The sequence below is a fragment of the Gopherus flavomarginatus genome, chromosome 3 (assembly GCF_025201925.1).
Source record: "Gopherus flavomarginatus isolate rGopFla2 chromosome 3, rGopFla2.mat.asm, whole genome shotgun sequence".
Lineage (NCBI taxonomy): Eukaryota > Metazoa > Chordata > Testudines > Testudinidae > Gopherus > Gopherus flavomarginatus.
The window spans coordinates 12,085,184-12,099,319 of NC_066619.1; the positions used below are offsets into that span (position 1 = coordinate 12,085,184).

Here is a 14,136-nt window from a genome sequence, read left to right on the forward strand (position 1 = left end):
GTTGGGTGGCTATCTGCCGAAAATGAAGATATGGGATGTGGACCTTAGACTGACGAGGATCCTAATGGGAGCAGGAATGAATCCACTGATTGTTCTTCACGTGAGAGCAAATGATACTGTTGGATTCTTGCTGGAATGTATCAAGGGAGACTACACCATGCTGGGGAAGATGCTTAAAGAAATCAGGGCTCGGGTGATCTTCATTAGGATTCTCCCTGTCCCTAGAGAAGGAGAGTGAAGGTGAGACACGACTATGATGATCAACAGATGGCTCAGGTGGTGGTACTATAAGAACAGTTTTGGGATGTTTGACCACTGGGAGGCATTCATGGACAGAGGACTGTTCTCACGGGATGGACTCCACCTGAATTGGGAGGGAAATAGACTTCTGGGACAGAGGCTGGTAAAACTGATTAAAAGAGCTTGAAACTAGGAATTGAGGGGAAAATGGTTGGGAGATGCTCATGTAATCTCCATGCCTTATTCTACCATTGAGTGGGAGGAAAAATTAAGTAAGAGAGGATTCAGCAATGGAGAATGTAAAAACAGAGGGTCAGAGAATGGACATCAAGAGGAAAGATAGTGTCATTGGTATGGGCACTAACAGCCAGGTAGATGATACTGGTAGTAGAATGACTGTACTCAATTGGGCGAGGAACCTGGGAGAAGCTAAGCAGAAACAGCTATGATGTCTGTACACCAACTCGAGCAGCCCAGGCCACAAAATGGAGAAACTAGAATTCTTGGTGTGGGAAGTGAAAGCAGATATTACAGGGATAAGAGAAATACAGTGGAATAGTAGTCATGACTGGAAGTATGTTATTGAAGGGTTTGTGCTGTTCAGAAAAAAAAAAAGATAGAAATAAAGATAAAGGTGGTGGAGTAGCATTGTATATTAATGATGGGGTAGACTGTAAAGAAATTAGAAGTGATGGAAAGGATAAAACAGAATCTGTTTAGGTCAAAATCACTGCGGGGGAAAAAAGCTAACAAAGGTGTCACTGAGATAGTGCTTGTGGTCTGCTACAGACCCCCAGAATCCAATTTGGATATGGATAGAAATTGTGTGATTATGGGAGATTTTAACTTCCCGGATATAGATTGGAGGACAAGTGCTACTAATATTGGTAGGGCCCAGATATTTCTGGACGTGATAGCTGACAGATTTCTTCACTAAATAGTCACTGAACAAGCAACAGGTGATGCCATTTTAGATTCAGTATTGGTAAGTGGGGAGGGCCTCATAGGACTAGTTGTAGAGGATAACCTTGGTTCAAGAGATCATGAGGTAATTCAGTTTAAACTATATGGAAAGGTAAACAAAAATAGGTCTGCAGCTAAGGTCCTTGATTTCAAAAAGATGAGATTTAAAAAAAAAATAAAGGAATTTAGTTGGGGAAGTGGACTGGACTGAAGAACTCAAAGTTCTGAATGTGGAGGAGGCTTGGAATCACTGTAAATTAAAATCACAGAAGCTATCTGAAGCCTTCCTTCCAAGCAAGGGGGAAAATTCATAGGGAAGGGTGGCAGGCCAAGCTGGATGGACAAGCATCTCAAACAGGTTATTAACAGAGAGCAGAAAGTCTGCAGAGAATGGAAGATGGGAAGGATCATCAAGGAAAGTTATCTTTTGGGGATCAGAGAGGGCAGGGAAAAGTGTGAATGGCCAAAAGCCAAGCAGAATTGGATGTTGCAAAGGAAATTAAAACCAATAGCTACATAAATAAAAAGAAAACAGGAAAGAAGAATGAGACTGTTAAACACTGAGGATGAGGTGGAGAGTAAAGATAATGTAGGCATGACCCAACTCCTAAACAAATACTTTACCTCAGTTTTCAATAAGAGTAATGCAGAGCTTAGGGGTAGTGGCAGGGTGGCTAATAGAAATGAGGATATGGAAGTGGAAATTACCACATCTGAGGCAGAAGTCAAACTCAAACAACTTAATGGGACCACATTGGCAGGCTCGGATAATCTCCATCCAAAAATATTAAAGGAACTGGTACCTGAAATTGCAAACCCAGTAGCAAGGATTTGTAATGAATCTGTAAACTCAGGGATTGTACCCTATGACTGGAGAATTGCTAATACACTACCTATTTTTAAGAAAGGGGAAACAAAAGTGATCCAGGAAACTACAGGCCAATTAGTTTAACCTCAATTGTATGCAAGGTCTTGGAACAAATTTTGAAAGAGAAAGCAGTTAAGGACATAGAGGTAAACAGTAAAATCGGGATAAAATACAACATGATTTTACAAAAGGTGGATCATCCCAGACCAATCTGATCTTCTTTGAGAAGATAACTGATTTTTTTAGATAAAGGAAATGCAGTAGATCTAATGTATCTGGATTTCAGTAAGGTATTGATACAACTCCACATGGTAAATTATTAGTTACATTGGAGAAGGTGGGGATTAATATGAGAATTGAAAGGTGGAGAAGGAACTGGTTGAAGGGGAGACTGCAGTGGGTCAGATTGAAATGTGACCTGTCAGGCTGGAGGGAACTTACCGGTGGAGTTCCTCCAGGATCATTCTTGGGACCAATCTTATTAAACATTTTCATTCATGACCTTAGCACAAAAAGTGGAAGTGTGCTAATAAAACAGATGACACAGAGTTGGGAGGTATTGCCAATATGGAGGAGAACTGGAATTATACAGAAAGATCTGAAAAACTTTGAAAACAGGAATAACAGGTATGGGGTGAAATTTAATAGAGCAAAGTGCAAGATTATGCAGTTAGGGAATAACAAGAAAAAATTTTTCTATAAGGTGGAGACATAGAAAACCTATCTTATGAGAGGAGATTTACGGAGCTTGGCTTGTTTAGCCTAACTGAATGAAGGTGACAGGAGATACGATTGTTCTCTCTAAATACATCAGGGATAAATAGTAGGGAGGGAGAGGAGTTATTTAAGTAAAGCACTAATGTTGACACCATCAGCAAGTTTAGGCTTGAAATTAGATGAGGGTTTCTAACCATCAGATGAGTGAAATTCTGGAGCAGCCTTCCAAGGGGAGTAGTCAGGGCAAGAAATCTGATTGATTGGCATCCAGACTGAGTTTGATAAGTTTATTGAGGGGATGGTATGATGGGACTGCCTAATGGGTGGTGGGTGAACCCCAGACTCGAGGAGATGAGCCCCCCCAGCCCAGACTACCCCTTCTGCCCGAGGTCCCAACCCTCCCACTGGAGCCCAGAGTCCCCATTCCAGTGGGGCAGCCAGGCCCCCCACCCCACCCAGGCTGCCCGAGCGCCTCCAGGCACAGAGCACCAGGCGGATGAGTGGGAGGTGCAGCTCCCCCAACTCCAGAGCGCTGGGTGTGTGAGTGAGCAGTGCGCTCCCCGTCCCAGAGCACCTGGTGGGTGAGTAGATGACACAGGCCCCACCTCCAGCCCCGGAGCACCTGGTGGGTGAGCAGACAGGTGAGTGGATGGCATGGCTCCCCCCAGCCCCAGAGTGCCAGGTGGGTGAAGGAGTGGTGCAGGCCCCTCCCCCAGCCCTGGAGTGCCGGGACGGTGGGCAGCATGGGCTGGCTCCTTTTAGTCCCCCAGCCTCGGCCTAGAGGGGGAAGAGCTGCTTGCAGCATATCCCGAGAAGCAGGAATAGGCCTGGGGGGCAGAGTGTAGGTGGGGCCACGTAAGGCTGTTTGGGGAGGCACAGCCTCCCCCTGCCTTTGATACCCACCACCCATGGACTGCCTACAGTGGCATGTGGCCCGTCTTCAACTGCTGGTAGCAAATATTCCTGATGGCTGGAGATGGGGCACCAGATGGGAAAGGCTCTGAGTTGGTACAGAGAATTCTTTCCTGGATGTCTGGCTGGTGGGACTTGCCGACGTGCTCAGGGTGCAACTGATCACCGTATTTGGGTTGGGAAGGAATTCCTCCCCCCAGTCAGATTGGCAGAGACTCTGGGGTGGGGTGGGGGGAGTTTGCCTTCCTCTGCAAATGGGGCCTGGGTCACTTGCTGGTTTAATCTAGAGTAAATGGTGGATTCTCTGTAACTTGAAGTCTTTAAATTATGATTTGAGGACTTCAGTAACTCAGCTAGAGGTTATGGCTTATTACTCGAGTGGGTGGGTGAAGTTCTGTGGCCTGTGATGTGCATCTGCAAGCCCTGTTTCAGGCAAATACCCAGATAAATAGTCATGTTTTATACCATGCTCTAAAAGTGGCTAAACATAGACACTGGCTGATGTTTTCACAGAGCCAAGGGCTCCCTATGAGAAAGCCCTGCTATTAACTGCTAAAGTTGGCTCTAGGAAAGGTTTAATTTTAACCACAACTAACAATAATTGTTCTTCAGCATATCTATACACATGCATACTGATTGGGCTGCCCTAACAAATACATACTATCAAATTATTTATGCCATAAATAGAACAAGCCAGATGCATATTTCCTCTAGTTATCCAATTTATTCACGGTTCCCTGAAATTTGTTAATAATCAAGTCCTATTCCTTCCTCTCATCCCATATGCCCCATTACTAATGAATAATGAGGCTTTAATATCTTAATTAATAACTTCCGGTAAGTAATTTATCATAACATTAAACCACATAAAAGGCTAATTAAGCTGCTCAGTGGAATTGCACGCTGACAGCTGCCTACCTGTTTGTATGAGAGATACCCAAGTTCTTAAGAAATTGCTAATTTGCTGAAACATCTTCCTTTAAACACTTTTTTATAATGCTGTGATCATAAATAGAGCTGAATTAGCTTGGAAGAAAGCAACTGCTGAGCAAATTAGCTTTTATAATATATAGAGGGCATAGAGTCTTTCTTTCACCTATAGATCAGTGGTTTAGATTCAGCTCAGACTAGTAGTAACTTAAATCTGTGAGCATCTGAGAGGTCTTTCGGTCTTCTATTGAAAATGAGTTCTGGTGGTGACTGGGTTTAAGTCAGAATCTTGCTTCTGACAGAGCATTTAGCTTTATTAAATCACTTCTCTTCACTTGCATATTTTCCTTAAATTCTTCAGTCTATGGTTGTACCAGTCTGCTCAGGAAGAATGCTAATATTATACTATATAAAAATACAGGGGGGTTAGAAGGGACATGAACCCTTGTGTTTTGATTTTAAGGCAATCTCTAAATATTTGGGACTAAGGAGTAGAAGTGGATGGGAATTTTTGACAAGATCTTTTTCATCAAAGAGAAAGTGTGTAGGAGAAAAATGAGACGAAATTTTTCATGAAAATATAATTGATTCAGAGCAAGGATTTGAAACCGGGTCTCCTGTGGATGAGTGCTCTAAACGCTGTGCTATCGGCTATTCTGGGCTGGATGTTATCATGTTTTCATGACAATGTTCAAAATTTCTTATTTGCCTTCCAGTGTGGAACAAAACCAAATGTGGAGACATTTTTCACAATATAGAATTCTTATTTGCTGCCCAGCCCTATTAAGGAGGAAAACTTTTTCTTTGGGCTGCTTATCCTATTACTACTTACTGTGGGGTTCTAACACCTTCCTCTGAAGTATCTGGTACTGGTCACTCTCAGAAACGGGATACTGAGATGGGCCACTGGTCTGCTCCAGTATAACATCTCACATATTCTTAAGAACATTCTCCATTTCTTTAGAGCAAGAATGAGGAAAAACTCAATTTGCTTGCTAAGAATTTCTTCTTTGTTGGACAGAAGTGCGCCTGCATTCTCCCATCAGTGGCAGCAACTGTGAGGCATTAGGAAAAGGAACTGGAAAATGATGACTACTGTGGGAACTACAGAGAACAGTTTCCCACTTCAGCCGCATAGTGGCCCCATCCATCTCCCACTGAAGACTTTCCATTGACTTCAGTGCAAATTGGAACAAAACTTTTTTTGGCTGCTATACAGAAGTTAAAATCTATGCATGAAATGTTCCCTGATAACACATCCAATTAAGTCCCCTCCTCATTAGCCAGGGCTACCAAATATTTTCAGTAGTGTCACTGCTGGGCCCATTTTCAAACTTTGATTCATAAAGTTAGAGGATTACAGGGAAAATTTTAAAAAGCACCTGAGCCACTTAGGTGTCCCAGTAATTTTTCAGGAACTTAGGTGCCTAAATACAAATTGGGACAACTACCTTTAAGCACATGTACTTCACAGTTGAGCTCCTGGATGATGTACATTTGACAGAAAGGATTGCATCTGATCTCACATAGTTTTTCCCATGGGATTTAATAATTATGGTAAACAGCTAGTAATATATCTCTCTTGCATTTTCTTCTCATTTGAGAAGACAGCTTGCTAAGGAACACTTTTTTTTCTTCATTAAAAAGTCATGCCAGTGTCCCATCTTGTTATATCCGTACATCCATTTAGATGGATGGATTGTTCCAGAACTTAATCCCAGATCTTCAAAGATATGTAGGTGCCTAACTCCCATTTGTTTCAATGGGAGTTAGGTGCTAAATATCTCTGAGGATAAGGGGCCTTCATAACTTTCATCTCAAAATAACTGAGCATATAGAAACAAGAGTGGACATCATTCAGCAGCAAGTGCCCTAGACCAATGGTTCTCAAACTAGTGCTGTCACTTGTTCAGGTAAAGCCCCTGGCGGGTAGGGCCGGTTTGTTTTTCTGCCACTTCCACAGGTTCAGCCAATCGCGGCTCCCACTGGCTGCGGTTTGCTGCTCCAGGCCAATGGGGGCCGTGGGTAGCGGCGGCCAGCACATCCCTTGGCCCGCGCTGCTTCCCGAACCCCTCATTGGCCTAGAGCAGCGAATCATGGCCAGTGGGAGCCGCGATCAGCTGAATCTCCAGACGCGGCAGGTAAACAGCCCAGCCCACCAGTGGCTTTCCCTGAACAAGCGGCGGTCCTAGTTTGAGAACCATTGCCCTAGCCCAGTCTCATAGCACAGTTTATCTAACACAAAGGATATCTACCACTATTTCAATAGCTACTAGAACACCTACTAATTGTCTTGTTTAGCTCGTTATCCTCTGCTAAATGGATATCTTAAAATCACAGGGATAACTATACCAAACAGACCAATGGCCCATCTAATCTGAGGTCTTCTCTTCCGCAGTAGATTCTTCAGAGGATGATCAAAAGTCCTTATATTGCATCTGGGTATTTGCTTAAAAATGTAACAGAGGGAACAATTTTTTGATCCCCCCTGGTGCACGGTTTATGCCTTGATGAATGTGGGTTGATGGTCCTGATATATATTGCCCTAGATAGTGTAACTACATATCATGGGTAGTCTCTTTAGTGTTAGTGACATAGAAAAAAATCCGACTCCTGTATGCAAATCTGGAGTTACTCACAGGACACACAAAGACCTGGAGGTAGGTTGGACAGCCTAACAACTAGGCCCGAACTACTACTACAGAAAGAAGCAGCTGCCATGAGCTCACTTCTCTACCATTCAGGGCTTTGGGCCAGTGGATATATCCATATTGTACACATGGCTGCAATGCGCAGTGCAGACCACACAGGTATTTAGAAGCCCACTGCATAAGTTCTTGGATTTTTCTCACTCCTGTGTGACAGAGCTATGGTGATCTAAATTTTAAGTGTAGACCAGGCAGGAATGAAGGGCCAGGTCCATTCTTATGTTTTCTGAACTGCTTAATTCATGCAGAAACTGTTTAATTTTTTTCTACTTCCTAGTGCTCCTGCCCACTGTTATACTAGGCTGCTAGGTTTTGCTGCCACTTTATTATTATTACATTTTGGTCAAGAGATGCTACAAATGCAAGGGATACAGGTCATCTAGTTTTGTGAAGTGCAATCCTCACACTTCCAAAACTGCAGAGCATACAAAACTTCACCAAAAATCTGAAGTCTGCAGCATCTCTCGTGACAACCATTAAAAAATAACTTGTTTCTTGAGATTCAGAAGCGGGGAGAAAAAAACTTAAAATATATATTTTTTTCAGTCTAATTGAAAACAGGCTTTAAAATTCTCCAGGGATCCAACTTTATATGCAACCGTATAGGTTGAGCTTTACAAAGAAAGGGAGGGGGGAAAATAGCCATTTCCTTTCTTATGGAATAAGTTCCTGACTTCTCTGTACGTTTTGACAGGCAACGATCTCTATTCGATGGGGCTTGTCATCACTGAACTTCTAATATATAGAACCCCACTCCCCTCCAAATTAGCTTGAAACACATCTCTCTATTTTGACTGCAGGCAGATTGATTCCCTTACGCTTGAAAAGGCTGCGTTTTACTTCCTGGCACCACCAGACAGGTTGCAAATCATAACCACAGTAATTAGCAACCACGTTTCTGGATTTTAAGCATGCCAGGGGAAGGAGGGGTCAAGCATGGAGGTGGGGGGAAGGGTAAAAAGGGAGGGAGGAATGCGAGCGGCGCTGCCATACTCTGCTGAATGAATGTTAGACTTAAGGCCTCACGGCCGTGTACCAGACTGTTTACTGCACTGTAACAAAGCAGGGCTTTTATTTTAATTCTTTCAGGAAGTTGGAAATGCAACAGGTTTTTGAGGGCCCTGAACTGAATCCTCTCCACTGTGGCTGTCTCCCTCAATAAAGTCCATTTAGATTGGCTCCATTCCATAAATGAACTGAGGAAAATACTTCTTTGTTTCCACTGGGCCTTCGGCATGATGGGCACACAAACTGCCTAACTCCCTTTCTGTGACAAGGAGTAGGAACTCATCATCCATTTTGGAGTGTTTTGTGTTATTGATATTAGGGGTTTAGATTGTACTGGAAGAGGCTAGCTTGTCTGTGGTAATTAATATGCTCATACAATGCTTGCCATCCTCCACAGAATAAAGGGTGCTTTGTTCAAGAGAGCTCCCCCCCTTGCCTCTACCCCGCCTGTCACACAGGCCCAAGGAAGCTTCTTTATGTCTTATTGTCATTTACCTCTCTGCTCCGAGCCTGAGATTTGTGTAGACTTCCCTCCAATCCGCTCATGCACCAAATGCTAAAGGCATTCCCCTGTACAGTGATTTTAGTAGAACCACAATGGCAAATTTACACTGGCTTTTTTTTAATTTCTCTGGTTTCCAATTCCTGTTTTAATGAAATAATCCTCAATGCATTGGAAGCCGAAAGCATAGAAGAAAAATGCCTTTTTTTTTTTTTTTTTTTTTTTTGAGTCTGAAGGTAGTCCTTAATTAGAAGGAGCTTTGTGTGTGTGGATGAGAAAGTATTGTTCTCTGGAACAAAGCACTCTTTATTTTAAAGGGAAGAGTGCTGAAAGTTTACTGAGGGACTCTAAGAGCAATCAGTGTCTATTTACACTTGAGACCTGCATCAAGCCTGCAGAGCTTGTGAGCTGAACCACAGACCAGAGATCACTTATGTAAATTCCCCTCCCAGCTGTTCACAGAGAATATCAATGACTAATAAAAGAACCATTTCCCCTCACCCTCCCCTCTAAAAAATTCTGGGCCTCTTTTCAGGAGGATTTTTAACCCCTCCTCAAGGTAGTGCCTTGTCTGCTGGGGAAGACAGAAAGCAGACTCTTAAAGGCCCACTTGCATGTTTACAGAGTTGCTTCAGATATCCCTGAAAGATCGTTATTGCCATATTTCACTGTGCTTCATATCTCAGTGACCTAGAAACTTAGATAGTCACCTGTGACCCGGGCCTGATCATAGGCATGAACAGCATTCCTGTGCTAGTGAGGCTGGAAGAATTATGAGGGCAGGCAGGGAGCAGAAGTGGGGGATGGCCCCATCAAGATGTAGGCTTTGTAAGCTCCTTATGATGAGAAGAATTCACAATGAAAGATGTTTTATTATTGGGATTTAAATCTTCTTGACATCCCAGCCAGTGCAGCAGTAGAACAGGCTTCCTCAAGGGAGTAGATAGAGCAGGATGTGTCCCCTTGAGAGCAAAGCGGTGGCATGGAAAATCAATGGTTAACACTAGATCACTTAATTTACACTCCAGTCAAGGGATAGGGGCTGAATCAGGAGGACTGGTCTGAAGGCAGAATTGCACCAGTTTAACTAAATTGATGCCTGTGGCAGGGGAAGCCCTAGTCAGCTCCTGCTATTCCAGCCCCAAGCAGGGGAAATGAGTTGGAGCTGGGCCACTAGCTAGCACTTACTTGGAAACTGGCCACACCTGCCAGCCTTGTTAACAGGGGCCTGAAATTAATTAATTGGTATATCTCCAATTATTAATATTAATCTCCTAGAACTGGAAGGGACCTTGAGAGGTCATCAAGTCCAGCCCCCTGCCTTCACTAGCAGGACCAAGTACTGATTTTGTCCCAGATCCCTGGATGGCCCCCTCAAGGACTGAGCTCACAACCCTGGGTTTAGCAGGCCAATGCTCAAACCACTGAGCTTGGGAGGACGTGAGCCCAAGGGGTGTGGAGACCAGGATGGGACAGCAGGCTCAGAAGGAGCTAGGAGTCTGCCACCCTGTTGCCACTGAGGCCTGTGCTAGGCCAAAACCTGTAAATAATCTGTAAATAGTTGGAGTTTGGTGGTGGGGACCGGACACAGGAATAAACAGCACGGGTGTTGCACCAGCTTGAAGTGGTCCTGATTTATTGGGGAGTGGGGCCAAGAGGCTGAACTTAGTGGGGTGTGGGGAGCACCCCGTCACATGGCTACATCACACCTTTTTAATGAAACTGATGTGATATAGACCAGATCTAAAGGTGTGAGATGTAGCCTGTTCCAAAAGACACTGGACAGGCTGGTGTAAATTGAAATAAGAGTTACTTCCGTTTAGATTAACCCTGTTTGTTACCAATTTAAGTTAAACCAAAATAAGTTTGGTTTGAGCTGAAATGCATGTCCCCTCATGTGATGTGTGGAAGGGGTAATGCTTTACAGTGATTTGAATGCTGCTCTCTTCCTACTTCAAGCCCCTTCAAATCAACTGGACAACCAAAAAGCCTGGGGATGACTATAAAAAAGCATTTCCCTTTGACAGATGCCTTAGAGAGGGAGTAGAATGAAAACTGTCCCTCGAACTCAAATAGACAGAGGCTACGTCCAGACTACCCGCCGTATCGGCGGGTTAAAATCGATTGCTCGGGGATCGATATATCGCGTCTAATCTAGACGTGATATATCTATCCCTGAGCGCGCTTATATCGATTCCGGAACTCCATCAACCCCAACGGAGTTCTGGAATTGACAGGGAGAGCCGTGAACATCGATCCCGCGCGGTGTGGACGGGTGAGCAATCCGATCTTAGATATTCGACTTCAGCTACGTTATTCACGTAGCTGAAGTTGCGTATCTAAGATCGATTTCCCCCCCCCCCCCCGTAGTGTGGACCAGCCCAGAGACAGAACAGGCAGGAGAATAACAAAGTCTCTCCTTTTCTTAGAATGGAGAAGCATGTGGTGTTATGGGTATAAACTATTAAATACATTGTTACAAATTACAGAAATCGTCCTACTCTCATAATTAACCATAGTGAATTCTTAAGTTTGCACTTTCAGTTACTTCGTGAACATGAGCTAAATAGTCTTTGTAGTATTTCAGTGATGTATGTAACCCCTCTAACAGTGTAAGGTAAAGAATGGTTTCATTGGAAAAATGCGGGAATGGGACTCAGGAGATCTGTCTTACCTTGAGCAAGTCACTTCTCTGTGCTTTGATTTCCCAACCTATTGAATGAGGATAATATTTTTATGCATGGTGTTATGAGACTTAGCTCATTTATCAAGAGTCAGTATTGTTTAGTGGTTAGCTCAGTGGACCAGGAGACTTGGGTTCTCTTCCCAGTTCTGCCAATAACCTGCTGTGTGACCTTGGGCAAGTCATTTCACTTCTGTTTCCCCTCCCAGCCCTATCTATTTGGATAGTTGCTGCCTGAAGAGCTTGTCATCTCTCAGTATGTGCAGTGCCTACATAATACAGGGCTGCCCAGAGAATTCAGGGGGCCTGGAGTTTTCAGCGGCGGGAGGGCCCCGCTTAGGCAGTAATTCGACGGAGGGGACCCTTCCACTCTGGGACCCATCTCCGAAGTGCCCCAAAGACCCACGGCGGGGGCCCCCTGCCGCTGAATTACCACAGAAGACCCGGCACTCCAGAGGCAGGTCCTGCTTTGGAGGTAATTTGGCGGCAGGGGGTCCTTCCTCCCCAGAGCAAGTGAAGGACTCCGCTCCAGGGGCCTCAAAAAACTCTCATGGGGGGCCCCTGCAAGGCCTGGGGCCTGGGCCAAATTGCCCCACTTGCCCCCCCCCCGGGCAGCCCAGACATAATAGGCCCCAAAATTCCATAGATTCATAGATTCCAAGGCTAGAAGGGACTATTGTGATCATCTAGTCTGATTTCCTGCACAACACAGGTCATAGACCATCCCCAAAATAATTGCTAGAGCAGGTCTTTCTGAAAAACGTCCAATCTTGATTTAAAAATTGTCAGTGATGGGGAACCCACCACAGCCCTTAGTAGATTTTTCCAATGTTTAATTACCCTCACTGTTAAAAATGCACACCTTATCCTTAATATGGTTGGGGCCTGTAGGTATTACACTAATACAAATTATAATGATTAATGTTGGTATTTTGAATTCCTTGCATTTAAGGCTCTATGTAAGTACAGCACATTATGTTTTATTATTATCCAGTTTTATGAGGAAACTAAAGTTACACCTGTTCTAATTCTTTATTATTACTGAAGGGTAAATCTATTCTGGTGCTGCCCTGTGCTAAATGGCTGCTTTTCCAACCCTTTCCCTCCCCCTCCTTCACAGTCTCTTAACCTCAGCTTCACTCTACATTGGCCCTTCTTACTTTTGTCTTCCCTGCCCTGCCCCTCTCAACCCCTTCCTTTCCCTTTTTGTTTAGCTGACACCCCCCCCAAGTATCCCCTCACCAAAACAAAATACAAATCATGACATTAAGATGATGTTTATCACTGTATTGTTCCTTCTGCTTGTCTTTTACAGCTGTCTGTTTTGTTTATTTAGATTGTAAACTCTTTGGGGAAGGTCCATCTATTACTCTGTGTTTGTGCAGTGCTTAGCACAATGGGACCCTATTCTTGGTTGGCCCTGAGGCACTACTGTAATAAACATGATTAATAATAAAATGTTTGTTACAATGGAAATGAGCCAGATGTTGCTAGACCAGTGGTTTTCAAATTTTTGTACTGGTGACCCCTTTCACATAGCAAGCCTCTGAGTGTGACATCCCTTATAAATTAAAAACACTTTTTTATATATTTAACACTATTATAAATGCTGGAGGCAAAGCGGGGTTTGGGGTGGAGGCTGATAGCTCACGACTCCCCATGTAACAACCTCGTGACTCCCATTCTGCAGCTCCCCTGGACCAAATCCTGAGGACTTAACTCACTGCCCTACTTCACCGAGGTATTATGAGGCTAACTCCATTTTAAAAATTGGGAGGTGCTCGGACACTGGTGGTGGTGCTTGAATACTGTGGTAATGAGGGTCCGATAAGTCCTTAAGCTAGAATACATTCTAGGGTTTGGTACATACGCTTGGCTTTTTCTTTTTAAAGTGAACACACACAGGCGTACACCCAGGTTAGTACAAGTGCAAATCTGAATGGATGCTTGTGCAATTTGGGGCCTATATACAATCATAACTGGGTTTGAGCCATCTCTCACTGTGAGCCTTTCTACTGACTTCAATGGGAGTTGGATCAAGCCTTTGGTGCACTCACAAATCAGAGTTGTGTATGCATCCTAATTTCTATACGTATAAGACAGAAGCATGAGAAAGTGTGTGTATACATTCTTACACATCAGGACCCGGGCTCCTAAATCTGAATAAGTACATTTTTATTAATCAGTTAATTAAATAACATACATTAACTGTCTTGTTAATCAAAAGAATTAGATTTGATAAAGTTATTGGCTGCTGTTTAAATGATAATTGGGTCATAAAACTATAATTCAAACTAATTGAAAGGTCTTAATTAGTTATTTGCTACAATTTTCTACTAAATCTCTGGAAATCTTACTTTAATGTTAATTTAGTGTTGTTATAAAAGTGGGCCTGAGCCACAAACTTTAGATCTAGCAACAGATCTCATTCCCAACCTCCCTGAAGTTTGAGAGTCTTCACAGTTTGTGTTCTGAATCAATCCATTATAGAGCTGTAAAACTGATATATGGTATCAACAGTATTTTAGTTACTGCCACTTAATATTATGGCCTCAATAAAGAAAATAAGTAACTTGATTATCCAATCAGTTGATAAAAGAAAAGA

At 43.4% G+C, this 14,136-nt stretch overlaps 1 protein-coding gene across 1 annotated transcript in view; it reads left to right on the top strand.

The window, feature by feature from the left end:
• The first annotated feature begins 204 nt into the window (after positions 1-204).
• SETBP1 (SET binding protein 1) overlaps positions 205-14,136 on the top strand; it is a 383,377-nt gene continuing 369,445 nt past the window's right edge. The window contains exon 1 of the mRNA XM_050943539.1: positions 205-240. The gene's annotated coding sequence lies outside the window, so the exon portion shown is untranslated. The remainder of the gene's footprint in view (positions 241-14,136) is intronic.